The sequence below is a fragment of the Aythya ferina genome, assembly GCF_964211825.1.
Source record: "Aythya ferina genome assembly, chromosome: 17".
Lineage (NCBI taxonomy): Eukaryota > Metazoa > Chordata > Aves > Anseriformes > Anatidae > Aythya > Aythya ferina.
The window spans coordinates 3,701,590-3,727,931 of record NC_140316.1 but is presented as its reverse complement, the minus strand read 5'-3'; the positions used below and the strand labels follow the sequence as shown (position 1 = coordinate 3,727,931).

The following is a 26,342-nucleotide window of genomic DNA, read 5'->3' as shown; positions in this document are numbered from 1 at the left end:
TAGTAAAAATCACAAGCTACAGCTATGCTGTGCTGTAAGAAAAGAGCAGGAAGGCATGCTGAGGGTTGTAGGTCCCGGCAATAACAGCAGCATAGTGAGGTGAAATTCCCAGGTGAGGACCTAAGAAAAGAAACACACCCTCAGTTATGAAAAATCAACAAAGGGGGGGGGGAAGAGAGACACAAAATCTGGTGATGTGTTTTAACCCTTAGTATGCAAGCATCTGGGATGCAGTGCCTGCACCCTGCTCTATGCTGCTGGGGTGATCGTGCACAGTGCTTCCCTGGAAGAAGAGCCTTGTGTGTTTTCTCCTTAAACCCTAGCCAAAGCAGTGAGAGGTGCAATGCTGTCAAGCCAGAATGTGTCAGGTTACAGCCGATAACGATGCCTGCTGGGACCAGCACATATCTGGCTGCTGCTCTCTTCAGCTAACCTCCATACACAGAGCCATCCCAGGGATGAAATAAGCTGTGCTTTTGCATCCTGTGCTCACAGCAATAGGAAAGCAACCCTTGAAACTACCATCTTTCTCCTGAGGCTTTATGCAACTGCTGAGCCGATGTCCACATCTGGACAGCAGGACATGCTAGGGCTGGTTGGAAGCCTGACAGCCAGGCACAGGGGCATGTTGATATGAGGCTCTTTGCTGATGTTACAGATATTAACAAAGAATATTTTTGAAGGGGTAGGAGGGTCCATTTTATTCAGTATCAAACCCAGTTAGGGTGACTTTTATTTAATTGTGTAAGATGCATCTCACCCGGGTACTAATATTAAGCAGGAGGGCTGGGCAGTGCAATGAGATTGCTCACTCAGCATTATTTTGATATTGTATTTCATTGGCAAACAGATAAAGAGGAATGTGGTGCTAATAGTCCGTTTCACTATCAGCATAAAAATCCAAAATAATGGCCAAAAATGCTAACTTAATGCACACAAAGAGCTCATAATCCCAAAACAACGTGTGACACCAGAGAGAGACGTTATGTTGCAGGCTATGATTTGGTGAGAGGAAGACGGGATGTCCAACATAATTTATCATGGTCACAGATATTAAATGTGCAGCAGGATCAGCAGTGAAGCAGATTCAGAATCTCATTTTACAGCATTGTCACGGCAGCTCCTGACAGGCTGCGTGTACATGCTGTGCAGTCAGCAAACATACACCTGTCTGGGTAATAGCTACGGAGGGAGATGCACGTACAGCACGTGTACACACATCTCACATAAACAGATGGGGAGGCTCATAAAGTAAGTTTATGGAAAGGAGAGATTAAGCTGGAGAGGCAACAAAATGCTCCAGGAACTTAAATGTGAAATATACGTTGGCAATGGGACAGTGCTTAGAAAGAACAGAAAAATCAATTATTGTTTAGCTGCAGTAGAGGATATGGATCATTTTGCAAGAGCTCTTAGAAAATATCTCAAGAATAGTAACATCACTTCAAAGGACCTCAGAGAAGCTGGTTATTCCGTGAATTACAGTTCCCAGTGACATATCAGCACCTGCCATACTGTGCGGAGAGTAACTCTGTGGAACCAATTGGGGATGGATTTGAATACATCAGAAGTTATTTTATGAAGTTAATAGTGAAACATCTCTCAGGATCAAAGATCCAGGATCTTGAAAATTGTACTGTATTTCCCATATCTTGCAGGTGTTTTTAAATATGAAATATTTTTTTTGATGCAAAAAGTCTTATATTGTAATGAAAGCTGTGACATCTGCTGTGACATCTCTAAGACTTAAGGCAATTACTGGTAATTTTGGTGGACAGAGCAGCATTTTCAGTTTTGCTCCTTATATTTATTTTAAAAAGAAAGTGAGAGCTCAAAGGGTTTGGGGGCACAAAACTATAACTACCAGCTAAATGGGTCATGTTCCTTAATATCTCTTTTGTAGAGATTCTTTATCCTTGAATGTGTGTATGGTAAATTGAGCCCTTTTGGTTTTTGATTTGAAGGTACGTGCTGTGGTGATGTTTTGTGAGCTTTGTCAGGCGTGTAAGAACAGTGATGCATCATTCAAGAGAGAATTTGCAAGATTGCTATCGTATAGATAAACCATATAACAAAACTGCTAGCTTTGCTTTGCACCTACTTAATTAAGTGTAAAATGCACTTTATGCTGCTGATCAGTTCTATTTAACCTTTTCTATACATCATACACTGCTTCAAATTAGGAGCAGTATAATAGACTAGCAGGAAGTTCTAAGGCTAAGGATGAGCAGAGATGCCTCTGGGGACTCATCTCTACAATTTTCTTTTGTCTTTGGCTCTGAAGTTTAAGTGCCGCTGCTTTCTAAGGTCTCATAAATGGGATTCAGGCAGTTTTAAAGAGAAGCTATTTCTGCTTCCAGCTCACAAGAAAATCTGCCTCCGCGAGTCCAGAGAAGGGCAACGAAGCTTGTGAGGGGCCTGGAGAACAAGTCCTACGAGGAGCGGCTGAGGGAGCTGGGCTTGTTCAGCCTGGAGAAAAGGAGGCTCAGGGGCGACCTTATCGCTCTCTATGGGTACCTTAAAGGAGGCTGTAGTGAGGTGGGGGTTGGCCTGTTCTCCCACGTGCCTGGTGACAGGATGAGGGGGAATGGGCTTAAGTTGCACCAGGGGAGTTTTAGGTTGGATGTTAGGAAGAACTTCTTGACTGAAAGGGTTGTTGGACATTGGAACAGGCTGCCCAGGGAAGTGGTGGAGTCACCATCCCTGGAGGTCTTTAAAAGATGTTTAGATGTAGAGCTTAGGGATATGGTTTAGTGGGGACTGTTAGTGTTAGGTCAGAGGTTGGATTCGATGATCTTGATGTCTCTTCCAACCTAGAAATTCTGTGATTCTGTGATTCTGTGATCATTTGTGTGTTATTTGCAATGTTGGTGCATCCTGACTGGAGCTGAGAAAGAGGCAGCTGTTTTCTGAGCCTGTGTGTGTTTTCTGCACAACATTCAGAGGCTCGCAGAAGACAGCTCCCTGTTTTGTTTTTATTCAGTTTATGTCATCATAGAGTCCCTGTTGTCACACCAGTGGGACATGAAAGCAGCTTCTCATGCAGGTAGGCTTCAGGAAAAGTAGATATATTCCTCTGTCCAGCCCTTGAGCATCGAGCACTGAGCATCACGTGGGTCAGATACACCAGTAAACAATCAAGATTAGGGTCTTCTTTAATGAAATGAACCCAGAACAGAGATGATTTCTTTGTGAAAAAACATACATAAATTTAAGTGATACTACAAAACTAAGCAGTAGGCTAGGTCCTAACTGCTCTTGTAAAAACACAGGAGAGTTGATCTACAAATACAGCATTGCCAGGTTTGTCCTCAGAGAGCAAAATGTATCATCAAGTTCCTATTTTAGAGCTTTCTTCCATTTCCCCTGTTCTTTTTCTAGGTAATTGCCATCTGTAGCATACAGCAGTGTACTTTGCCTCCCAGTGGATTCTCCTTAGGCAAGGCAAACTTTAAGCGTCTTATTTTTGAGTCACATACACTGTGGTCTTGCTCCCTGCTGTAAAATGGCTCCTAGCTCAGCTTTGCGTGTCAGTGTTTTCTTGCTATTCTCAGATGTCCTTGGGATCTGCTGCTGACTCCTACAGACAGCGTAAAGGGGAAAACAATGCCTTTCCTGTTGAGTCTATTTTGTCCTTTTTGTTTGTGCTGCTGACACTCTTCTTTTATTCTCAAGATCTGCCTTGAATTTTGTGTGGGCACTTCATAAGTATGTGTGAAACGCGGCTGTTGTGATCCGATCAGACCTGCTCAGGTTTTGTTCCACACCAGTAACCGAACCCCTCGCCAAGGGAGCTGCATGTGTCACTGTGACAGACCGGTTTTATACTGATGTAAAAACAGTTGAATTATGCTAGAATAGACCACGTTAGTGCTCTAGTGAATCTGACCTTTGTGGTTTGGTAGCCCGAGGAAACAACAACTGAACACATATAGGTATCTTGGCAGTCATCTCAATTTTCCATTCCCTTTTTTCTTTGGGATAGGGAGGGGGAATCTGAGGCTATTTGAAAAATGAAGCCTATGTAAGAAACAAACAAACCGCCTGCTTTGGTATTAGACTCATCAATCTTGGTCAGGCATTATTGCCAGAGGAGAACTGGGCTGGAAAAAGTATGCATGTCAGTATTCAATCATTACCTCCATTAGGTACTGGTTGGCATTGAGACACATTAAATACAGGAGTGTGAGTAGTAGCTGCTCTGGCTTTCTGCATGTGGAACACCTGATATAGTGATAACAGGTTGAAAATGTTCTCAGCAGCTCATTTATTTATGTGTATGTGGAAAGAGGGGTTGGCAGCTGGGCAGAAATTAACACTGTAAAGAAGAAATCTGGTCATGTGCCAGATCTCTTGGCACAATCAACAACTCTTAAAGGACTCAGCTCAGGAAGACAGGAGTGGAGCTAGGGTCAGTTGAAGCTTTTGCAAAGTAACATGGATATATATATGTGTGTGTGTTTATGTATATATGTGTATTTGGGGCAGAAAATAATGATAAATCCCATTGCCCAGTTTAGAAGCTTGTAGAAGGAAGTCAATGTTTATTGAAAAAGCTCCACTGGAATTACACCTGCAGATCTGAGTTTTAAAGGAATGGTTCCATGGGCACGGTAGGAGCCAGGATGAGCTTAGTGTAAATAAGAAAAGAGAAAAAAACATAATATCAATGGGCTTTTTAAAATTTTTGCCTTGAAACTTGCACAGAGGTAGGAATGAACACTGTTAGCAGCCAGTGTTAAATGATGGTAAGGAACAGCATGCATGGGCCAGCAGTAACAGAAGAAAGTCTTCAAGCTATATCGCACGTAGCCAGGGTTTGACTTGCTTTCACATCAAAGAAGCAAATTTTGTGGTATGACTGCTCCAAACAAATGGTGTTCTGGCATCTGCATTATAGCTGTCTTAGCATTACATACGCAGATGTAGGAGCCTACAATTGCCAGCAGCAGAATTGCCTCCCTTCAAGGGGATATAGATAAGGTGACCTGCTTCCTCCTCAGCACGTTGCACTGCTTAAAAAGTACCAGCATTACCTTAAAAAATCCTTCCGTGGTTTCCTTGATGCTGTAGCTGTGGGTCACGGGGATCTTTGGCTAGAGCCAAGCAGAAGGCTGAGCATGGCTGTTCCTCATCGTAGAGGATGTTGCTGGATTTTAGTTGAAGGATTTAGATGGATTTTAGTTAAGTCTTTCTTAATTTGTTTTCATATCCTATTGTACATTAAGATTCCTTTGCCAGGACCTGAAATGTATATATACCAGCTGGTAACATTGGTACCTAATGACACCTTCTTCGCCCTGCTGTTCCCACTGACCAGCTGGAGCATCAGCTCCTTCATTAATCATGCATCGTATTAATGCAGCTCTTCACATAAAAACATGTTTCATCATCAAAAGTCTTTTCTTTAACAATGCAGTTTTCCCTCTTCAATATGGTTTATGGTGTAGCTTTTATTTTTGTCTCCTTACTTCCAACTTTATAATGATGAAACTGTGCTATCACACATGGAACTGGTTTACTTTGACAAAGTGAAAGTTTGGAAGCACTTCTGAAGACTGAACTGGGTACAATTTAATTTCAAACAAGTGTTTTTTGTCTCAGTTTCCTGACAGCTGGATGCCAGGGATGCCTGATCCTAACCTGGGTGTTAGGACCATATTTCCCCACTGAAAATCCATCAGGGGACACCATGTGTGCTAACATTTGTTCGTCAGAGCCCTCAAGTCTGGCCGTTAGCAGTGACACAGCCACATATGTTGTGAGCATGACTGGATGAGCTCAGGGATGCTGGTATTTCATTCTCATCTTTGCCTTAAGGACTCACACAAAACTAGGCACAATGTTTGTAAAACATCTTGAGAAATCAGGCTAGAAAGTTCTGTGGCACACTTTACCTCCGTCTCTTGTTATTTTTATTTTCTAAAATACCTTTCTGCAATAAATGCAGCTCTCAGCTACTCCCTCCTCATTGCACCCTCCTGGGAAGTCCTGCACCCAGGTGCTCTGAGTGATGTACCCTGCTTGGCAGTCTCTGGCTTTCAGAGAGGAGGCTTCGGATCAGGCTCTTTAACATCAATCAAAGGATATTTGGATACCGAATAAAGAACTCTTATCTTAACTCAGCCCCCCGGCCCCATTTGGAAGCAGCAGTCAGAAAGTACCAAGTCTGAGCTTCTAAGCTGCTCGGTCCTCTGGGAACCCATCTCATATTTACTTCCAGTTCTGTTTCAGGATGTACAGTCCGACCTCTTTATGTTGTGCTCGAGATCATAGAGAAAGAGTCAGATCACTCTAATTTGAGACAGGCTGGGCTGATTTGTGGAAGGCTCTCCCCTGCAGCACCAGGACATGTGCAGTCAGTTGTTATTCTCCGGCTGGCAGGGGCTGCAGACTCTGTGGTGTCTGAAATGACAGGCACGGAGACTTCAGCCGTCAGTACCGCTCAGCATCCTATGGCTGTTCTCTGACACGCTCGAGTTGCTGTTGTACTGAAGGTAAATCCTGTTCTGCCCACAGAGTGGATTGTGATCCATCAAGTGCGAGTGACCTGGATGGTCGGGAAAGTGAACGGTTTGAAATGAATGAAAGAATTCAGGTAAAAGTGCTGCGTTCACACATGCGCTTGGGGCCCTTTCTGTGCTGTGAAATCCTTCCCCTATAAAAAGTGAGATGAGGTATAACGTTTTTTTGGAAGGGGAATTAACAAGAAACACAAAACCCTGTGGGCGAGCTCCCCAGCACATGTTAAGCAGTCTGTCCTCAGAGGCTGGCTCAGTGAAGTGCCAGTTTCCTCCCATCCAGACTGAGGTTGGACCAGGTATAGACGAGCAAAGAAATTCTCAAGATTTTTCTACGTCAAGATGCAGCTGGATTGGCATGATCCCTGAGGAGCTCTGGCTGCGGTTAAAGAGTGTTCCTCTTGAAGTTGCAGTGGTTATGAATGCCAGTACCTAACGCTGAGGCTACCCAATACTTCTGTTACAGGTATTTATTGCTTTCTCCAAATTTTAATTAATTTCAGTGAATGATGTCCTAGGCTGATTTATTAGAAAGATTCAGGCCAAGCAGCAATTCCAAAGGCATGGTCTGTAGGATAATTTATAGAGGGCAAGGGCTGAAAGAAATAAATGCATCTTTGGTGAGTGGCAGTTGCAGGGCTCATACACTGCCACCTATTTATTTTTTTGAACCACATGAACAAGTTTTGATTCACGGAGAACATGGTTTATTCTGGGAACTTTTATGGTCTCCTCATTTCTGGACAAGAGCAGAAGAGGACAGAACTGCTCCTCTGCTTCCAGACTTTGGCTGGTGCCACCTTTCTGGGGGCTGCAGAGTTGTCCTGTGGGTGGACACTGGTTGTCCAAGAGTGGCTGTTACACTCAAGAAACTCAATAAACTACCCTGCTGTTTGGCTGTCTCTTTTAAGACCAGTGTACATAAGAAGTAGAGAATTGTGTGAGAGATTTATAGTTAATTAAGAAATAGTTTTATAATCTAATTTAACTTTTTTTTATAATTCACACTAATGAGATTTATTCAGTCATTTCTATATTAGGTCCAGGCTCCAGCTTTGACTAAAGTTGCAACTGCGTTCATCACATCCATATCAATCACGCTTATGAATAATTTGCTTATGATATCTGAGGATGCCTGGAAGTTATCAGAAATTCTTCTTTATATCTGGTTTTCCTGAAGAATGTTCTCCATTTCCTGAACTATAGCTGCTTGTCTTGTCTTTGTCCCTGCTGAAATGTTTCAGGTGGCAAAGCAGAGGCAGAAATGTTGTTACACAACTGCACATCTTGACTCACAGTCTGCTGAAAAGGACGTTTTAGTGAACTGCCCAAGTCTTGAAACGATTCATGCTGACTGTTTGGGAAATACTTTCAAATAATGAATAAATTTGCCGGAATTGGGGATGGCTCATGAAAGATTAATGACAGAAGGGAAGACCTATTTTTTCCCCCCCTTAAGTTTCAATGTCAGGTCTTCAGTTTGTACTTCTCTTGCTTTTGAAGTTACTGCAACAACGCTGATTCATTCCGGAGGAGAATTAAGCCTGGAATAATTTTAGGGAGTGTGTTACATTGAAGTCTGTGGAATGAGGTGCAAAGCCTCCTAGTAGTTCTTCAGGAAAATATTACTTCTGATTTCCAATTTTTGCTTTTGTTTTAATTTACCACCACATTTTCTTTGTAGTGGTTAATTAAAGCTATGGTGTTACTAGAAATTATTTCCTTCTCATAATTAGAATGTGATGCTCGTTATATTAGCCTGTTTTATTGTGGCCAGTATTCATTTCAATGCTTAATCATTTCTCCTCCTATCTGCTCATAAACTTGCTTATCATTTAGCAGTGTTTTTCTTGGCATTGGCTTTGATGTGTGTTAGTTTTCCCCCAGTGTACAACACAATCACCTTTGCTCTGGGTTATATTGGGGCTAGTAATGGAAAAATCTGTTTCTTAGGACAATTAATGCTCAACCCTCCTAGTTAAAAGTAACCGAGAATGAAGTCTCCTTAGTGTTGGAATCTGGGAAATGTAGTTGTCATATAATGGTGCAGTGTGTCACATAAAAGGATGTCCTTTTGCAGGGTTAAAGAAAGGCCAGGGGGAAGCAGGATCTATTGGGAGCTGCCTTGTAAAATATTTCTGAAGGAGTCAAAACCAGGATAGCCTGACAGTCCCTGAGGAGGATGGCAGTTTCAGATAAGTAGTGGGAAGGCTGCACCTGGGACTGAGAGCTGAACTGCAGTGACAGGACTTGGGAACACAAGAGAGAAATCTGAAGCACAAAGACTCAGCTGCAAATGCCCAGCGGGAGCCGTGTCCCATGGCAGGGGCTCAGGGTGTCAATATTCAAGGGGAAGTACTAGGTGAGTCTGACTCTCAGTGAAGGTGGTGCCAGGGGTCGAATGCCATTTGCATTTGAAATCTGTGCTGCCTGGGAGTCAGCAAAGTGCCTTGTTGATTCAACGGTGGCATTTCTAAATCTGAGCTAAGTGCTCCTTGGCACAGATTGTTTTGTTATTCATAATGATAGGCTGGACTGCCGCAAATTTTCAGCTATGCTTTTTTACCCTAAGCCATGTTTGAAAGAATTGGTGTAGTTTGGCTGGTAACTGCGGAGCAGAAAGAAAATGGTTCCTTAAAAATAGCTGAGCCTACACTAGGGAGCTCATTATTTCTGCTGTACTGAAAGACACTTCATTCACCAAGACAGGCTTCCATCAAAGAAGCCATCAATGCAGCCTGCCATCATCTGTCAGAATGCCTTGTTCTCTTCTCCATAATTAAAATACAGTGTGGCCTGTTCATTACCCCTTGGCAGCACGTTCCCCACTGCTCGGCGCATGCAGCCCTGCTGAACACAGGGCCAAATGCTAAGAGAGAATTCGCAATGAGCTGCCCTGAGACTGATACACAAGGGGATTATAATTCCCCTGTAAAAGTGTCTTTGAGCTGCTGCAGGGGAACTACAAATGCATCATTTCAATCCTTGCATCACAAATCACTCGCTCCCACTTCACGTTGTGCCGCAGAGGGAACGCTGAAATGGATGTGACTTACCATGGGCTGTATTTCGGCGCTGTTTGAGGCGATGCACTGCTCGCTGTCTGATTTCCTTGGTTTCACTGGGCACCGAGGGATGCGGCGCTCTGTGAAACCAGATGGAGCTTGTGCGAGCTGCCGGACTAACCTCGTCAGCAGATTTGATGGATGACAAATATTGAGCAGGAATGAAAAGCGCTGCTCTGTTGTGGTAGACAAAACCTAAACAGATCTTAAACACTTCTGTGATCTCCTAGATTCTGGTATCTTACTATGCAATTTAGCTTTTAATGCCTTAGAGATGAAATTGTCTGCAGTACGAATTAGAGGATGCCCATTACATTAAAATAGTCAGCATTGCATGGATCATTTCTGCAGCATTTATTTCTCTAGCAACCCAAAAGTCACTGCCAAAAGAGCAAACTTCTTTTTTTTTTTTTTTTTTTTCCCAAGTAGAATTCATTGGTTTGTTCCTTTTGTAAGTGGAAATAATAAAGACAGAAATCATTTTCTTCTAGAAAAAGATAACTAGGTTGACTATAATTTATTTGCAATACAGCAGCCCATTTTTTTTATGCGTATATCCTGAAAATTATTAGTGCTGCAAAGTTTTTACAATTAAACTTTCCAAATGAGGAACACATATTTAAATGACAAATATCTGCAGCAAGGACTGACTGGATTTGATTGGAGAATAAGCTTAAGGCATCAGTACACTTTTTTCCTACAAAGTTTTTTAACACAAATGGAGAAGGTGAAAAAAGGGCAGAAGAGGTTGTAGCATTTTGGAAATGTGAGTTCACAGCACCGATCTCCAAGTACAACTTAGATGTAAGGTGACAGCAGCAAAAGTAACTTCAGTTGTCCAAAGTGAGCTAAATGGGAAAATTGTCACTGATAACAAATGTAGTAATGAGAGTGCTGAAATTTACTTTGCCTTGATTATCTGCCATGCGATTAGCTGCACTTTGCAAATGCCACCCAGATCCAATTAACCAGCTTCTCTTTCAGTGTCGCTTTTTGATCCTATTGTTCTTACATGTGTTGTGGATATGTTTGCATTTCTACAATGCTACACTGCTGGTGCAGGAGTTATACGTTGTACTAATGTGTGCAGCTCCCTTTTCTGACACTCAAGAACAGCGAGAATTTGATACAAACGAAGGGCAGATGTTTTTTTCCACAGAAGTGATCCCCAGAGAGTCTTTTCTAAAATGGGAATCTACCATCCAGCTCTCATTTTTCAGCTAGCCATGTAGCTGCATTTATCTTTCGTAAGCTGCAATTTTCCACTAGGGTTGTGCTCCCTGTTTTCATGCTGGGTAAGTGGCCCAGATGGCTGTGCCACAGATCTGCACTGGTGCAGCTCTGTCAAGATTTGGGTGTTGTCAGACAGCCCTGAAACAAGGTCAGGTGATCTGTAATTTCTACCAGGGAATCTACAAAACCCTATTGGCATAGTAAATCAGAGATGTATCTGCCAGGTCCACTTTGCAGCCAGTGCCACTGGGAGACTGTTCTGGGGGCATCTGCATGGTGAAAAGGGAGAAGCACACGAGCAGTGTCATGTCGTGAGCCTCAGGAGAGACTGTTCACGTCTGGCCGAGCAATAGGCTTCCAAATGCCCCCTTTCTTAAACCAGCAATCTCTTCCTGTGTGCTCCACGGACCCTCTGCAAATCGCTGATTACCTTAGGCATGCATGAAGCCCAGGTTAATGAGATGTGATCCTTGAAACACAGAGGGATGTGTGTTTGGTTGCGATAGCAAATGACAGAATTGGGCAGAAAGAGCTGAATATTATTACTGTTTTTTTTCCTCCTCTTCATGCCTCTGACATTGTCCCCCTCATACCATTGGGTAAGAAGCTCACAATGAGACCTTTGTGTCCCAAAGCTCCTTTACAGATGTGTGGGGGGAAAAAAATCCCTTGTACCATAGAAAAGCAAAACACATTATTTTTTTCCTTTGCAGATAGGTCAGGCTGCTTTGCTTGCACCTTCCCCTCACTCTGAGTTATTACAGAAAGTGGTATCTGGTGGTGTGAATAATGCTGCGCTCCTGCCAACAGGCACAGAACACATTGGCCATAGATCTCTTAAATGTCAGAGGTATATAAGGAAGTAATTGGGGATAGTTCAAATCCAAAAAACAAAGGGGCTGAAGTGCAAAATCTGGCTTCGCTGATGTTCATCCTGAACTTTTATGGACTTCTGAGAAATGAGTGTTCTTGAAAAGCAAATTGCAATTACAGTTTAGCACTGATTTATCATAAAGCAGCTTAACGAGGAAGTTCTGCCCAGTGCTTTGTGGGCTGTTACTGAAATGCAGCATTAAATCTTCCAGGGACTGTTAGCACCCCCACACTGCTGCAGGCCTCTTATCAACAAACAGCTTCTCCCTCGCCCAAGAGAAACCACAGGCAGGAGGCACCAGGAGGCTATGCAGAAGTCATAGCACTGTGCTGAACAGACACCAGAAGTTTGCCCAGTTAAAACTGATAAAATATTTCCATTTTTTTCCTACATCTATTTATATATTATTTTATGTACTGACGGTTGCAGCCCAGTACTTGAGGTCTGTGCAGGAGCACTGTAAACTCCTTGCCACTCTCGGGTGGTACGTATTGCTCTTCTTTAGCATGAAGTAATCATGATTATCCAAACCCTTCCCAATGTGTAGGTGCTTCAGTGCATTTCTGATCCTCCTTTGCAGGAAAGTCCAGAGAAGCCTCCAGAACATCCCAGTCCTTTGGTTAAAAGGAAATCTTGGCTTATAGTTTGTTCTCCTTCCCTTTCCTGTCTCTAAATGTGTCACAGCATCTCCTCCTACTTACCCATTTTTCTTACCTCTTTTTCTCAAGGCACTGGTGACTGCTTGGCATTTTTCTTCTTCTCCCAGGCCCCCAAGCTCCATTTCTCTGCAGCTGTGACTTTACCAGGTATCTGATTACTTGTAGCTGGTGACTTGCTGCTGAAGCACTTTATTTTACATCTGTGCTTACTTTACATCTGCGATTCTTTTCTCATTGCCCCCATACAGTTGACCATGGGTATCGGAATAACGGAAATGCCACATGCCATATTTTCTGTCCCATCACGATGCATGAGAGGGATGTGGCTGACAGTGGGACCCCGTTGCTTTGTAGTGTAGCCTCTGGTTAACTGCTCCCTCTGCACGTGAACCCAAATGGTTTATGCTGCCATGTTTTGCTCACTCACTGTCGGTGATGGTGTCTGCCTGCCACCTTTCAGGCTGTGCTTACTGACACCATGAAGCATCTGAGCAGCATACACCTTTATAGCACAGTGAATGCCTCTGTGACTGAGGCTCCTTTTTAGTGTTGCTGGAGCAGATATTAATGGTAGCAGTGTAGCTGGGGTCGGGAAGCAAAGCGTGGCTACAGCAGAGCAGGAAGCTGCTCATCGTTTCACAGTAAGAATTTCTTCCAACGTGATAGCTTTGGTAACTGTTAGAAATAATGCTCTCTTCCTAATTAGAGTGACTCATGATAACTCTACCATCCTCCAGATAACTCTGCAATTAACTCGTGTCACTGCTATAATTTGTTAAGTATGATTTAATAAGAAGAGACTAATTTTTGCAGCTCTGTTAAAGGCACATTTGGTTTTTCACTCCATAGACTCAGGAAAGACACACAATTTTTGTTTTATTTCAGGCTAAATGAAATGTAGAAATCCCATGAAATGTAATGGGTTCTATTACACTGGGAGGAATCCCTCGTGTTTCATTTCATGTCCTTGTGTTCTATTAGGGAGCGTACTTCACCAAAAGAAGCTGCTTAAAGAGCAGCTGGGACTGCTCGTGGTTCAGAGAAGAAAGAACAAGAATTTTAAAAGGGTGGGTGAAATGAAAATACATACATAAATAAATCCACAACAATAATAAAGCCACCTACAGGGTTGTATCTTAAGGGTTAATTCTTTTTTAGCTGAGCTATGAGCAGAAGTGGGAGAAGACTCTGAAAGCAGCTCCCACACCTGGGGTGCTGCCTTCCTCCCCCTGAAGCCAGTTGCACCTTTCAGATAGCCACAGGACACGCACTGTAAGCCCTGGGGCCCTGCCAGTTCGAGCAATAGGCCGTGTACTGCTATCTCTAAGTGGGAATAAGAACCTGAATCTTTTTCAGTGGAGAAAGAGATTGTGTTACTCCGGTTTTCCCTTGCACCGAATGACATTTTCTAGTGAGACCCAGCCAGTGGCTGAACTGGCAAAAGTAAAAATGCCAGGCAAAAGCCATGATCTTTGGAAGGCCTGACTGAAGCTCAAAGATTAAACATGCAGCAGTTGTAAGGATGAAAGGGGAAAAAATCCTCTAATGGCATGAAGTAATTATTGTATTTTCTCTGTTTATAATGCTGCCATATAATAAAAAACAACACTAACAACAACAACAACAACAACAAAACTCGGTAACTTGGGTTGATGCTGTTGCAAATGTTTTGCATAGAGCTTCAAACTGTCCCAAACCTTTCTACCAAAAGTGGCAAAAAGATCCAGATTTGGGTTCTAAGTTTGGTTACAGTTTATCATCATTGGTCTAATTCAGACTTTTGCAAGTTATGGAGAAATGGGGAAATAGGAGCCGAGTCTATGCACTTGGGTAATTCAGAAGAGTCAGAGTTGTCCAGAGATAAGTTTCAGACTTGTTTCTAGACAATGGAGTTGTTTATCTTTCTAAAGCCCCGAGGCAACAGTGTTGAGATGACGAAGGAATTAATGGGTTTGCATCTCCCCATGGCTACGGGAGAAGCCTAATGGATGCATCAAAGTGCTATAGGAAGAACATTCTGCAATCATAAACAACATCCTGGTAATAAAAAGTAAAGAACCCCGATTAAAGATGTTGTACCATTTTATTGGAAGATGTGTAAACAACAGTTTGACAATATACTTTGTTTATGGAATTTATTACAGCCCAGCAAAGGCCTTGTTTATATTCCAGAAGAGCTGAGAAGCTCTCCTCACATGGCTCCCGTTGTGTTGAGAAACAGATCGCTTTTTAGATGAGTCTCCTTGGCACTGGGTATATCTTCCAATGCTTCTTTTTGCTTTATTTTTCAGTGTCTAACCCCTCCATGGACCTGCATTTTTTTTATTTTTATTGTTATTTGTAGGAAATTTGTCTTTGTTCTACAGAACTGGAAGGGAGGCCCAGGGCTTGGCAGAAGGCATGATGCGGCTTGCCCAGTGTCATGCAGGTGACAAAGGTGGCAATTCAACCAGGGTTAGTTTGTATTCTGTGCTTTACTCTCCAGACAAGTGGTCACCAGCCTGTGTCTTGTGAGTAAATGTTGCCTTTCAAACTTGCCTATGCTCATCTGAAGCTGTTTCTCCTGCTTTGTGGATTAACAGGCATAATATGATGACAACTGGCAGTATGTTACTTGACCAGACTGGGAGGAAAGTGCTCTGTCTCTTTCTGAACTCAGTGGGTTGAAGATGTCTGGAAAAGTCTTTCAGAAGTACCTGTGAACTACTTTGTTTTTCACCCATTAGTGGTGAACTTCCAGTACCTACACTAGGAGAGCAGTCCAGCAGGGTTTTGCTTAGGCAGTTTAGGGATGTGCAAACCTCTAGACTGCTCTACAGGTGGCATGTGGGATGTACAGCTGCTGATCCATTCCTTCTGGAGATCGAACTCTTGTAAATTTGCAGTGGTATTGTGCTGCCAGGAAACAGATGAGGAGGCTGATTGACACGCCCTTAGAGCAAAATACTTGATCTCTGTCTCTCTAGGTCAAGACTGAAGCAGACAGGTAAAACTGTTGAAAGGAACTTCTTGCACCCCAGCCCACGAGGGACCTGCACCGTGCAAAAGCAATGAGATTCCTCTGAGTGAAATGCTTATTGAGGTGGGCGTCGGGTTCTTGCTGTTCTCTTGCACGGGTGAGAAGCAGCTGCAGACAGACTGTGCAGTGTGTCAATGAAGAAGCAGACTGAATCCCCTGCAGATCAGCTGCTCCCATTTCGTCACTGCTGCAGGATGGATTCGTAAGGACCTCCACCAGCTGAAATTGGGTGTCAGCTTGTGTCTGTCACAGGCAGGAAATGGGGCTGCTATTAACATTCTTCTGTTCTTTCTAATAAATCTCTTTCCACTTGCCAGAAAAGAGGCTTTTGCCTCTAGCGGTTTGTTCTTATTACAGAAAGCATATTGAAGAATTAGAAAAGGTGTGGGAGAGAGTAACTAGTAGGATAAAAGGTCTCGGTGGTTTAGAGCTGTGTGGAGAGGTTAAGAAAATTAGGCTTGAATTCATTAGAAGACAGGAGATTAAGAGAGGACATGATTGAGATGTAAAATCCTGGATGGGGAAGGTGGATAGAGCCGAAGCTGTGTGGGAGCAGGTTAGAAACAGGAGCATATGAACTGAAAGAACAGGGAAAACAGAGATGAAGGAGGATGGAAAAACTGACATATCGAGTGGATCTTTACAAGTAATTGCAAACAATTATTTTTTGCTGCACAATATTCAAACAAGGATAGGCAAAAGAAGAAAGAACTGGAAAACCTGGGGAGACCAAGAGGGAAGCACAGATAGGATGCCACTTCAGAGCCTGGTGTCAACACAGGCTTAGCTGTTTTAAGAAAAAGAGATCCTGACATGGCAGCAGGTGGTCGATGTGCATGCTGTTCCAGAGGTGACTGTTTTTTACTGGCTCTCACACAAACATGTAAATGTGCCCGTGTTTTCTGTAAGACCAGATCCCTCTCCTCACCTCCAGTGTGTTGGTGTTACATATGGACATCCCCAGCAGTTGTGCTCAGTGGTTTTGGTTTTATTCCAACTTGCTCAGCAAATCTAATCAAAATCAAATGGCTGCCTTTCACAGATGCTACCCAACTCTCTACGAGAAGCTGTTGGAAGCTAAATAAACCTTTTTCTCACCTGAACAGAAGCCATTTTAGAGCCCCCAGGTGATCTCGCAGCTCATGAGATTTAAATTACAACCAGACCAAAAAACAAACAGGTTCTTAGATATCACAGCAGTTTTAGCCCTGGTTGTTGGGTAGGTCAGAGATGGTGTTTCCAGGGGCTGGCGTTTCCTGATTCCTGGAGCTGGCACTAGAGGGAAGGATACGGATGCAACTGCTGGGCATCTGCTGGACACAGGTGTGGAAAGTAGGAAAATCTAAAGCCCGGAAAGATGTGCTGGCCTTATCATCAGCAGGAACACTTCAGAGGGAACCTACGAAGAATTCAGTTTGTCTGTTTGATTTCCCAGCTTGTGTGCCATTTAGGACAAGGGTTGCAGACACCACCTACATTGGGCCAGCATTACTCGAACAGGTGACAGCTTCCATTTTGAAACTGCAAACGAACAGTAACTGCAAGGAAAGTCTCCTAGAGGAGTGAAAGGGCTGCTGCAAAGACATGTTAATCAGCAGTCCTTGTCTGTGCTCACGTCATGCCTGCATGGTGCATGCTCATGACTTCGAAAATGGCCATGCAACAAAGAGCAGCTTGCTGCAGGCGGTTCTACTGTTAATGCTGGGGAAGTGGCCAGAGCCAGGCCTTCTGTTTAGGGGGCAAGCTGCTCCTGCACATCTCTTTCTTGTCTCTGTGGGGTCCTGCTGCAACTCCCCCAATTGCTCCAGAGGGGAGGCACTCGAGTTTTTTACCTTAAATATGGTTTGTTTGGCTGAAGTGCCATAAAACCACCTTGCAGGACTATAGTTTTATTCTCTCTGAGGGAATCCGAAGGTGGCCCCCAACTACCTGCAGCTCCGACTGCTTGCCCATCCTGGTTCCCTCGTGCACTCATCACTCCTGGTTCAAGGAGGTAGCAGTCAGTGTAAATTGAAGTGGTCGCTGGCACAAACCACAGCATCCAGCTCCCTGTCTGAATACTTTAGCTCAGGTATGTGCACAACTGCAGCTGAAGGATACCTTTGGCACCCCTTTAGCTTCTACTGGCTTCCTTCTGGGTCAGAAGCCCAGAGGGAAGCCCATAAAACAAATGCAAAAAAGAGAGTCCTCATATATCCCTCTGGGTCATGTTTGCTCTCGTGCTTTGTCCTCTCTCCAAAGATGGAGAGATTAATATCCTGTTAGCTCAGGGCTTCTTACTGCCAGCCTTATCACGTTATTAAATGTAATGCTGGATTGCTACTGGGTCTCGGCTGAATGACAAAGAGCATGGTACAGAAAAGGCTGAGAATCCTGGTGCTATCCTGTAGCCCCACAGCATCCTTCCTTGGCTTGTGCTGGCTTCTTGCAGCGTTGAATTGCCATTCTTCAGAGCCAGAGCCCAAGCTCTCTCTGGGAGGGAGGTATTCAGACATGTAATTGCCCGTGTGTATGAGCCTGGGGGAAAGGTTGCGTCTTCTTTCCAGCATCTGCCTGGTGCACAGTCTGGATAAATAAATAAGCCTGCAGCCTCTAATAATAAAATATGCTTATTGCTCCAGCTCTTCTGCTGAGTTATAACTTTAGAAGTCAGCATAGCCTCTGCATCTTCTGTAAGAAATTTCTGCAGCTGAGGCTTGTGACACAGCTGTATTTTACATGGGTGAAGCTCCAACTATAAATTGCACCACATTAACTGTTGAGCTCTTTGCTTCTAAGGTGTCTCTTTAACATTTGGCAGCACTGAAAGAATCAGGAACAGAGGATGAGAATAGGAGCTCTGTATTTTCAGGTCAACTAAAAGAATCAGGCTGTGTTTTTTCTACTTTCTCGATTCTTAACACCAGTATAGTTGCAACTACAAGCTTGAGTCCTATCTGAGAGAGAAGAGGGGATCAAATGCCTTTAATCAATTACTGGAAATGCTGTTATCATACTCTGAATGTCACTTTTATAGGAGACAAATCAGTCTGTATTTTTATATGACCCCATACTGCTTTTATTCTATTAGTTTCATGCCCATTACCCTCTTGCTTCTTTATATCTGACGAAGCTTTCACTCAATAAAATTTACGAGCTTTTCTATATGCTACCATTCATATCAATACAAAATCAGCATGACTCTGATTAAGCATAAGATCCCTGGCAACACTGACTGTTTTTATTGTCTATCCCCATCTGGGATTGCTTTTGGAGTTTATCAGGGAGCTGTAAGAGCCTTTCAGCACCTCTGGCCGGCTGCTTGCCCTCGGTCACATCGCTGAGCCTGGCTGCTTCGTCTGTTGGTACAGGATACGTGGGGGTGTTGCTTTGGGGGCAGTCTATGTGCAGCGTAGGTGGATTCCATCTCTGTTGGACTATATAGATGATCTTTATCACAGATATAAATAATAAATATTGCTAGGCTGGTAGGAGAGCTGTATTTCTATCTGCAGGGCTGTGTGTGCAGACCTGAGTGCAGAGTGAGCTGGGAAGTGCTGCGCTCAGCTCCCAGTTCAAACTGGTCTGGTGTTTCTTGGCACTGATGTTCTCCAGCTCTGCCCCTGTTTATTTAGTTTCCGGAGTTAAATGCTAGCTGTTAATTACTTTGCACATATGCTGGGTTTTCATTACAAGGGGGAGGCTGCCTGGCTCAGCGCAGCTCTGCTCTGCTCGTTCCCTCCAGCAGCGTGTCACGCTTTTGCAGTGGATCTGTGTGGTCACAGTGCCCTGTTGGATGTCACTGGGTCTTGCAGGACCACAGCCTGCTCCAGCCTGTCCCCTTGGCATGGCAAGCACTCACTGGAGCTCTTTCCAGAAACAGAAACATAACACAACTGTTTTTCTGCACACCAGAAAAAGATCAGCCCTTCTAACAAAAGCTTTTCACGGGCCAGCAGGCTGGGAAAATGTTTGATTCTCTTCAGGCAGAAAGCCATCAGTCCTGTGCTGGGGTTAATTAGTGAAATTCTCATTAAGTCACTGCACGGTGGTGCTGCTTTGCACCAGATGAGGTGCTGCTCCACGTGGAGCTGGTTGACATGGCGGAAAGTCATGGTGGCTATGAGCTCAGAGAAAACCAGCACAATCCTGGTCCCAGTCTGGTCTGGGTATCTCCCCTGGTACTTTATTTGTATCTGTCTAAATATGCAAATCTTACTATGCATATGTTATATTATCTGTACCTACCTTTGCGGTGTGATGAGGGGTTGCTGAAGCCTGCAAGAGCCAGCAGCAGGTGGGTAAGCCCCATACTGGCTGCTGTGGGGGGATCCCCTGGGGAGGAGGAGTATGGGCTTCATGCTGTAATTCAGTCCTAAGGGAGTGGGTTAGGAAATAGGGTTATTCCCCCTTCCACCTAGCGAACACAGCGTTTATAGGAAAATCTATCAAACATACCCCAAATGTAGTCTTTAAATTTTTGAAATATTTAAAGCTCTTTTCAACTCTGGTCATAAATATATATGTTCTTAATATAGTATCTTAACATTTCAACTTCTCTGTCACTTTAGTCTCCCAGTTACCCCATACCCACACAGATATGTTATTTCACTTTAATGTCTGAAAATGTTTCCAGATTAAGTGAGTCATCCTCTGAGTCTACACAGACATGAGTTTAGTGTTTTAGCTTTCCTGCGTGAAATCTTTTTATTTATAACTCTCTCCATTTTTCTGTCTTGATCCTCAGTGGTATCTACATTTAAGTACAGTAAGCTTAGAGCAAAAAGTTTATGGGGCAATATCTCCATCTGTGCTTGTTTGTTATAGAGGTGTATGGATCAGCAATATTAATTAAAAAGGGAACATCATAATATTGTTAAAATGCCATTTTTTTTGCCCTATTTCTCTTCCTCCTTTCTCTAGCTAAACCAGTGCAGTTATAAACTTGCTATTCATTCAGTACAAACACTCAGCACATCACAGGTTTGAGTTTATTAGATAAACAGAGTCAAAAGTATTTTGGTCCTTTATTGTCCTAATAATAATGGAGAAATCTTGGTGTATTCAAAGCAGAAGTGCCTAATAGTGGACAGGCATGGGGGAAGCTAATAACTTTTCAGTTAGTAAAAAATGTTCCTCATCACATGCAGTTCAATGGCAAAGTGTTATTCTTATCAGGCACTTACCTGCCAGGACTTCTGATTTTAATGTCTAGGTAGGTTGAGCTGGGAGGCAATATTCTGTACACTATGGGTTAAACAGCCTCTTACATGGCTACAACGTCGATGAGCATGTTGGCATTTTGTGAATAAACTGTGTGCTGTCCCTTCCTGGGGTCAGATGCACAAGGGATGAGATTGTCCCAGCTCGATAAGCTGATGGTTGTCACGATATCCCCAGACTTGTGCGGGCTAATGCCAGCTGGCTGCGCAGAGCTGGCTAATCTGCATGCAGGAGAGCCCCTTCCTTGTCATTTAAGTGGGGAAGCCTCTGGGATGAAATGCAGAAGCTGTTTTAATGCTCTGGAGCAGTGCTGCGTGGTACTCGGCTGCAAGAAAATCAGTGCGTTGGAAAGATGGACTGTCAGAAGGGAACAAAAGCCTGATTGTGTGGAGTGATGGACGAACTGTGATGGTTTGTCACCACATCTCTGGAGATTGTTCTGGTTTTTTGTCTCCAGAAAATGAGCATTTCGGCTTCATTTGCAATCTTTTGCAATTTCTGACAAAGGGTGTCACTCGGCGTTTTATTGTCACACTGTAAGGCCACTAGTGGCTTTTAACCTTCTGCAGACTGAGATTGCCATTTTTGGGGGGCTCTTCTGTGGTGGATCACAACAAATTATTTGACCCACTGAGCACATTGAGGGTCCAGCAAGTGTGCAAGTATTCCTGAGTGTTCCTGAGCAATTTAAGAGAACCTGCCCATGTAAGGAATTAAAAATAGTAAGATGTACACAACTGTTGTAGAAATTTTAGAGTGCTCGCCATCATCACAGCTCTGGAAAAAATAGTTTCAGTCTATCTAGGGCTATGGGACTATCAGCTTAGGGTTGCAAGGGTAAAAAACGTGACTGGCTCGAGAGATATGATGGAAAGTGCTCTGGGAATGGACTCAGCAGCTGAAGAGCCCTCAGATGCAATGAAGATAAAGGTGTAGAGAGGCAAGTCAGTGACCCTGTAAAAAATTGCCTTTTCCAAGTCATCTGTGAAATCAACAGAATGACGGTTCCCACCTCACGGTCAGCTGGTGCTTAAGAACTATGGAAAGCTTTCAATGCAGATTCCTTTTTTTTGGTTAGTTCAGGTAGGAGGAAGGCAAACTGAAGCTTACGGTGCCTGTAACTTTCAAACACAGGTCTGCATGTGGCATGTAAAAGGAGATCAAAGTCCAGGCCTTCAGAGGAGCATCTCAGTAGAGCAGTGCTCCATTGTAGCCTACGATATCATCTCATTTTTTGTGTTAATGAACAACTATCCTGTGTTTGCTTAAATATATATATGTATAGTTCAGCTTCTGAGCCTTAGAGCTGCATCTGTTCTCAGTACAGTGTTGCCTTAGGAGGGGAGGATCTTAGCATTTCAGAGGATGGGAGGAAATGAGGCTTGCAGATGTAAACGTGAAGCATTGCAGGGGACATGGCGTGGCTACCGTATCTGCAGCTAAAGGACATTGCTGGTTGCCGTACCTTGGGATTTACTCACACTAGGCTAGGTTTTGCTGCCCTCATTTCACGATGCAACTGCATGTCCTTCTATTTATTTTTTTCTTCAGCAATTACATGAAACAATTTCCCTCATACCTCTATTTTGTAATAGAAATTGGACTTTTACTAGGAGGAGATGCGTTTCCTTTCTGTGCTGTTCTGTGATGAGCATGGTGGGAGTGTTTGTCTCCCCCAGCTGCTTTCCTTGTGGCCAGCTGCAGAACGATTGGTGAGGCACCATCTGGCTTTCCCTAATTTTCACCAGCTGTAGGTATAATCAGCAGGATGATCACAAAAGTCCCTCTTTCTTCCCTACAAAGACTCTGGAAAACAAACGCAGCGATGCATGGATGCGTAATGGGAGATTGAAAACAAGCCGTGGTTTTCAGTAGGGTGCAAGACCTGCATGAAATTATTCTTGTACCAGTTTAAAGGCACTTGGGTTAATGTGCACCCAGTGAACACACTGCTGATGTTCAGCTGCTGCAGCCTGTCTGGAGCTGGTATTTCTCAGTGCCATTGTGTAGGGGAAATGGAGACATGCACAAGTACTCTGAGGTTTCATGTCTGCCTCCCAGTACTCATAAGGCACAAAGAGCTTCCTTTCTATTTTATTTTTTTTTTCATACTCAGATGCATTTAGATTATAATATGTTATGTAAGGGAAAGTTTTCATAAGCGTATGGCTACTGAGAACAGCATTACCCCATGTAAAAGCCAGCAAGGATTAACATAAGGGTTAACTTTTGCTTATCTTGAGGCCCATTGGATCAGTAACAGCAGCAGGATTAAGCCCTGCCCATGCTCCTTGGTAGTTGTGCTCTCTCTGCCATGCCTGCCTCATTAGGGCTGATGCTTCAGACGTGCCAAGCACCTGTAGCTCCTATTGCCTTCAGCTGCTAAATCATTCAGTAGAGCAGATCTTCCAGAACAGCCCATAGGTAGAGGGGGAAGGTTTCTTTAACTGCTTTTTACTTTGGAGTTGACCTGGATTTTAGGGGACGTGAGCGCAATGTGCTTTTTCAATGCCAGCCCCTGATGGTGTGAGCTTCTACTCCTGCTGTTTTGTAAAATCAGGTAGGACACCAGGTTCCCAGTGGCCTGGAGCCCTGCTGGATGGGGAATGGAGGATTGTCTGGGACTGGTGAAATTCTGTGGGACTGAAGTGCTGAAATTGCTTAAAGCCATGTATGCTGTAAGCTTCTGTAGTGTAGGTTTGTAGAACACCCCACTTGCTTGTATTTGAATTATTTAAGCATTGCAAAGTACAAATAGCTAACAGGGCACCTTAATAATAGATTGTAGGGCTAAGGATTATGGCAAACCTGCCTAGAGATGTAGAGGAGTATCAGTCTGGAAAGAGGATTATTTAAAGGCGTGTAGTGTTTATGGTCAGCTATGCGTTTCACAGTTTAGTTTATTTTGTACTTAAAGCAGCCAGTTGCTTTCTCCAGTCAAATCCAGCAAAAATAATTGTTTTAGTAAAAATAAAATGGCATATTTCCTTCCTGCGTGACTGAAATTAATATGGTCCAGATAGCAATTTGTGAATGTTCCAGAGGGGATAGATGTTTCCCTGTTGCTTAATTGTTTTAATAGGGGTTCTGGGAGATGCGGGAGATCCTGCACTATCCCATGACCATCTCTCACTGGAGACCAGAATTTCAGATGATTAAGGGGCAGAAATGGTAACTGGGAAGCTAAATGTCCGTTCACAATATGTGGGAGGGAAAGGGGTTAATGTGAAGTGTTAGCAGGGGTCTGGTGACAACAATACGTGACTGGTATCTGAGCCCATGCTGATTGGTGTTTTGCTGCAAATGTTTCAGGCTCCTGAAATGGCACGGGCCAGGCTTGGCTCTGATCTCTTGCAGGGCCAGATGAAACGTGCAGTTTGTCCTTGAAACACCACCGACGTAGTGAAAGAAACGCATGTGTCCCTGAAGAAACAGTAGTTGAACAAACCTGGAGATTGCAGCTGTGGGTAGGGTGTGTTTAGTTTTAGCACTGGGAGGACTGCAGAGATCTCAGCCTTCAAAGTTGGCAGGTGACTCTTCTGCTAAGCATGAGCTGCTCACAGGTTAGATCTATGGCAAGATCTAGAGCAAGCAACAGTTAAGGAATTGATTACTGTCATGTGAAGAACCATCACATTTTGAGAAGCAAATACAATGTAGGGGGAAGTGTACGTGTTTGATTTTGGTAAGACCAATGTTAGTGCTCAGTTCTACTCATATCCAGCCTATTAATCCTGCTACTAGTTCAAAGTAAAACTAACACAAAAGCCAAACACAAAACCAAAGGAATCCCTCCATTGTGTGCAGCAGAAATAGCTGCATAAAAGCTGTTCTGTGGAATTTGAATTTCTGATTAATTAGACTGCAGTGTTAATTAGCGCCGATAGTCCTGAGACAAATCCGATAATTAGCGAGGTGTATATCCAGTGGGGAAGCCCGGCCAAACACCTGTCTGAGAGTGGCTCCTGGATGTAAATGAAGGACTGGTCATGGCAGCACAGGTTCTTTGCTGGTGGTGTGCCTTGTCCTGCCAGCTGTGAGTTTTTCAGTCTGTGTGTAAGCAACTTCTCTGAACTCATTTAAAAAAAAAAAAAAAGTATGTTTTTCTACTGGGCTGGCAGTTCTAGGTATTAGCCTAGCAAAGGTGGAAATGCTGACTATTGGTTTGGAACATGTATTTCCTCTTCTCCCTGAGGTTCTCATCTGCTGGGGAACTCTTCATGGTGTGTTGTTGTTGTTTTTTTTTTTGTTTGTTTGTTTGTTTTTGTATTCATTGTAATACTAGTAAATGAAGACTTGTCTCTTAATTAAACACCTTTGTGTTTTGGCCCCTTTTCCTCGTTTTGCGGAGGGGTTTAGCTTTTGGTCTGATAAGTTATAGAACAGAACTTAAAGGTTTTAGCTTATGGGAAGTTTGGTGTGAAGCGGTAGCCAAAGTGTGTGTCATTAAGGAAAAATGTTTGAACACAGCTCTGAGCACTAATTAGTTGCCCTAGGAGCAGAGAAATACTGTCTTCATTCCTACTGAAGATTGTTAAGAACAAAAACTTCTGTGTCCTGAACAGATACAGTCTGCTCAGAGATCATTGTCTTTTTCTGAAAAATGGGCACGTTCAGGATGAAGATTTCACTTAGTTAAGGATGTCACTGGTGGAATACTGATTCAGTACTTGAATGCCCAGATGCCCTCTGGAGCAAGGTTCATGCACATTAAATGCCACAGGTCCCTCTGTGCAGGGATCTCGCCAGCAATGCAAAGCGTTGGCAGTTTAAGTTCAGGTGGCAGGAAAGGTGGGGGAAAAAGTAGGAGCTTCAGAGCAATTTATGCCATCTGAATTTGACACTTGGTATTGACATAGCTCTCACCTACTTAGGGTCAAGAGAAGTGATGCTGCAAACCAGAGTTTGAAAGTGCTGGAGGAAAGGGGATTGTTGCTAGGGAAATGGGCTTATTTAGTAATCTGTTTCTGCCCCTATCCGCATTGAGTTGCACACAGCCATACTGAACTTGGTACAGATAGGGAGGCAAAACCCATCCCTTGGCCACGAGCCAAGCAGACTCAGCAGGATCTTGGAGGAAAAATAATGTGCCAATCAAGTTAGCAAATAAAAGTGAAGATTTGTGTCTTTCCTCCTCTGAGAGCTGATGGTTTTTAAAAAGTCTTGTGACCAGAAACCTTAAAATCTTCCCATGCAGGTTGATGGGCTCAGGAGTGCTTCACAGCACTGCTCTGGTTCCTGTGATTTCCAAGAAAATTCAATCTAGCTTTATAGTGTTTTGTACAAGCAAATAAAAATACCGTGTAGGACACAAGTTAAAGTACTATGAAAAGCATCCATGGTGTAAGCTACTATTTCATCCTGTCAGTCCATTCTGGGGATGGAGATTTATCTTAGAAACTACACATGAGAAGATATTGTTAGGTGGGGCAAATCAGTGTAAGAAAGAAAGCAAAAAATGTTTTGGGGCATGCAAGCCCAAGGCTGCTGCTGAAATATAGGCCAGCTCTATACTCCTGTGCCCTCATGTGAAGGGGAATTGGGCACTGAATGCCTGGCATGGTGATGTTTTAGACTGGCTGACAGAGGTAAAAATGTTGAAGGAGGGCAGTCCTAGGTACCCACAGAGCTCTGTCGCAGGTAGAGACCACAGTCTCTATCAGAATAGTATCATGGCCAGGCCTTATGTGTGGCTTATCCGGAGCCTAATCAGCACTTCCCTTGCTGCAGCTTCATCTTGATTAAAGTGTTTCCATGTTTTGAAGCTGC

The 26,342-nt window shown here is 43.5% G+C and overlaps 1 protein-coding gene across 2 annotated transcripts in view; it reads left to right on the top strand.

Moving 5' to 3' along the window:
- Nucleotides 1-26,342, top strand: part of GALNT9 (polypeptide N-acetylgalactosaminyltransferase 9) — a 432,488-nt gene that overhangs the window by 167,498 nt on the left and 238,648 nt on the right. Inside the window, exon 1 of one of the 2 annotated variants that reach the window (XM_084491674.1) lies at nucleotides 22,938-23,133. The exons of the other annotated variant lie outside the window; for it this stretch is intronic. The gene's annotated coding sequence lies outside the window, so the exon portion shown is untranslated. Of the gene's footprint in view, nucleotides 1-22,937; nucleotides 23,134-26,342 lie in introns of those variants that run through there. 2 annotated transcript variants of the gene reach the window in all.